The following is a 3,915-nucleotide window of genomic DNA, read 5'->3' on the forward strand; positions in this document are numbered from 1 at the left end:
TTAGTTAGTTAGTTAGTTAGTTAGTTAGTTAGTTAGTTAGTTAGTTAGTTAGTTAGTTAGTTAGTTAGTTAGTTAGTCAGTTAGTTAGTTAGTTAGTTAGTTAGTTGGTTAGTTAGTTGGTTAGCTGTCCTTATATTTCCATCGAAATAAAAACAGATTTCTTGCAACATGGCGTATGATTAATATTAATTACAAATTGTTTTGCTTCAAACGTAAATACATTCAGTTTTGAACATAATATAATCCGCAATATATACATTTCTGAAAAGCTAAGCTTGTAGCTTTTAAATAATATGCAATTTGCTTTAATTTTCGAAGAAAATTTTAGAAATTTCTATACAAAAACTTTCAAAATATAAATTTTTTCCCAATTTCTAACCACCATGCACATTAAAATACAGCTGTAATGAAATTTTCCCATTCATTCATTCGTTACCGTATGTTTCTAGATATTTTCCTTGGAAGTTTTTCCAGCTACAACTTCCTTTAGTTACAAATAATAATTTTTCATTTGGGCTATATGTCTTTATTTTCAGCGCTATTTCGTCTTTGAAAATGCTTTAATTTGCACTTTCAATAGAATATTTAGCTTGAGAAGGAAGATGTGTTTGCTTGAGAAAAGGATGTGTAAACATGTTTCAACATTTACACTTGAATGCACAACTAATGCACTAGTAAAAACATTATGCAAAACTTACTATAGCATGCAACAAATACATATAATGTTTCTACATATTTGCAACAATCCCAACACCATTTATGTGTTTGTGTTGTGAACATATTTGAATAATACTTAGCAGAGACTTTAGCGAAGACTTTGCATACAAAAAATATTTTAAAGATGTCTTAAAAGAAGGCAAGAACTTGCACTAGGTGTTTACATCATCACCTTTTACATTTTGTAAAGGTATTAAATAAAAGTGTATCCATTACACACTATGGGTTGAAAGGCACCAACAAGCATTCAAGAAAACAAGACATTATTGTTGTCTTGGCATAGAAAAGCGTGTTATGGTGTGGTGTTATAAAAGGAACATTTCAGAATTGTTACTCTTGTATGTCTTTTTTCATCTTGAGTTGATTATATTCATTTCTTGACTTTGCTGTTTTTTTTTTCTCTCTACCTTTTTCTTGTTTTTGACTGTTATAAAATGGAATTTTTATTTTCAGCTTTGTTTTCAATGAAATGAAGTGAAATGTTTCTTTCTTACTTCCATTTATAGTTTTTTTTAGTTGAGATTGAATAATAAAAAAAAAGAAAAACTAAATTAAATTTTTGTATAATTTACTCAAATACAAAGTGTACATGTCAATAGTGTATGAAAAATTAATAAAACATAATTGAATGAAAACTATTTTTACTAGAACAGGTGGCAGAACGGTTGCTAACAAACCTAATGGATTTTAAAATTAATGAATGAATGTCAAAAATAAATAGAAAAGTTACATACATAATAAATTGAATTTTTACTTATTATTATTACTTATTATGTATAACAGCATTTGCTGGCACTTAGCAAATGCTGTTATACAAGACGTATGATTAATATTAATTAAGAACTCCTTTGCTTTTAATGCAAATATTTGAATTTTGCAAAATAATTTGTTCAATAATGTAAAGTTTTTTGACAAGTTTAGATTTTTAGTTTTAAATTATACATAATTACATAAAAAACATTCATTTTTAGAAAAAAAATGTTTCTTTAAAAAAAAACATACAATTTTTTTTAAAAAAAAATTTTTTTACAAAAAGGATATTTTAATTTTTTAGAGAGATATTTTTTTTAAAAACATAGAAATATTAAAATTTTATAAATTTTATTTGTTTTAGACTAAAAAAACAAAGAAGAAAATATTTGTTACATGGCGTATGATTAATATTAATTAACAACTGTATGGATTTAAAATCAAATATTTGAATTCTAGAACAGAATTTGTTTAACAATATATACATTTTTGAAAACCCAAGACCTTAAGCTTTAAAATGATATATAAATGATTAATTATAAAAGTAAGAGGTATTTTTGTTTTAAATTGTTTAATGAAAAACTTTTTTCTTCAGAGAAATATTTTCTTCAAACAGGAAGTTATTTAAAAGAATATTCTTTAAATAATATTTGTTTCTAATAAAATATTTATTAAAATTGATCAAATTATAATTGTTTAATACAAAAACATTAAGAAAGAAAATGTTGACCACACGACGTATGATTGATTTTAATTACAAACAATTTTTATTTAATAGCAGTTATTCAGATTTTAGTAAATATTTTCTTCAGCAATATCTACATTGTTAAAAAGCTAAGATTTTAGACTTTAAAGTTATATACAATTTATATTAATCGAAACAAGGACTGAACTATGACTAGTAGGCAAAACTTCCCTATCACATTCTTTTAACCACGAAACAAGGACTGGATCATAAGACCAGTGAGGCAAAACTTTCCTACCACATTTTTTAACCCATGAAGGAGCGAGATTTCCAACAAGTTTAAAGTAACTCCCCTCAAAGAACCTATAAGTACCTACAAAATTTATTAATAGTTCAAAAGCAAAACTCCTTATATTCTAAATATAAAATCTTTTTTCGATAACAAAACTAAAAAAAAAAATTAATTTAATTAAAATTAATTTAACGCCTTGATTTTACTAGTACAAAAACAGACCATAACCCAAAACCCTTGTTCAACAACAAATCAACAAATAATTTTAAATTGTTGGGCAATTTTTAAATTATTTCTTTTGTGGTCAAAAGGAAAAACACTTGAAAACTTAAGAACCAGTAAATAAGTACAAAGTTCATACCCAACAACAATAATAACAACTTTTATAAAAATGTACTATTAAACACATACCAACAATAAAAACAACAACTTATGAGAAAAGATCATAACAGCAACAATCAAATTTAAACCAGACAAACAAAAATAAATAAATAAATAAATATTTTATTTCAAGTAGATGAAATACTTGAACTAAAAAATTAAATTATACTCAACAGAGTAAAATACCAGAAATTTCATAAGAGTTTAGATTAAAAGTATTAAGTGTAAATAAAAGTATTTATATATACTTTTTTTGTTATAAAAATAAAACTTTAAAAAAAGAAAATAAATTGTTGGTTGTAAAATAAAACTAAGTTATTTATTCATTTATATGGTTAGTTAGAATTGTGTTTTATAAATAAGAAGATTTTATTAAGAATGTGTTACATGAAGATTTGCAAACTTGTTAAAAGTTTTTAATTTTTTTTTTTTTTTTTTTTTTTTGAAAAATACATATTTTATATAAAATAAATGAAATTTACATACAAAACATTTTAGCATTTAAACAAAACGAAAACTTTAATTAAACTTTAATGTAGAAAGTAAATACTCAATGGTCTACGATTTCTCATTGGATTCGTACACTTTATATAGTAAATTAATTAGTAATTTTACTTAAACATAAATATATTTAGCTCATTTTAAACATAAATATATTTAGCTGATATTGACATATTCTATAACAATTCTCAATTTGTCAAATCTTACTTCGTACTATAATACCAAATAAGATGCATTTACTACATAAAAAATATTGTGAATGTGAGTGCATTCAGGTGTTTCGTATTCGAGGCCAATCAATGTTATGGGATTGGCACTTACATCTATAAATACTTAGTACAATGTAAAACATACTAGATGTTTTTATATTCGTGTATTAATGTAGAAGACATTTATGTATGTATTTAATATTAATATTTGTCATTATTTACTATTACTTCAATTCAATTTATGTAGTCTTGTTACAATGACACACGTACTAGAGTTCTTTTACTTTCATTAGATTGTCTTTTATTATGAACTGTTTGCCGTAATACCTTGCACATAGGGACACAATGTCAAAATAAAAGAGGTAAAAAAAAACTACAAA

The 3,915-nt window shown here is 23.9% G+C and overlaps 1 protein-coding gene across 1 annotated transcript in view; it reads left to right on the top strand.

The window, feature by feature from the left end:
• LOC111681704 (nitric oxide synthase) overlaps positions 1-3,915 on the top strand; it is a 41,806-nt gene that overhangs the window by 12,393 nt on the left and 25,498 nt on the right. The gene's annotated exons all lie outside the window — the stretch shown is intronic.

Source organism: Lucilia cuprina, chromosome 2 (assembly GCF_022045245.1).
Source record: "Lucilia cuprina isolate Lc7/37 chromosome 2, ASM2204524v1, whole genome shotgun sequence".
Taxonomy (NCBI): domain Eukaryota; kingdom Metazoa; phylum Arthropoda; class Insecta; order Diptera; family Calliphoridae; genus Lucilia; species Lucilia cuprina.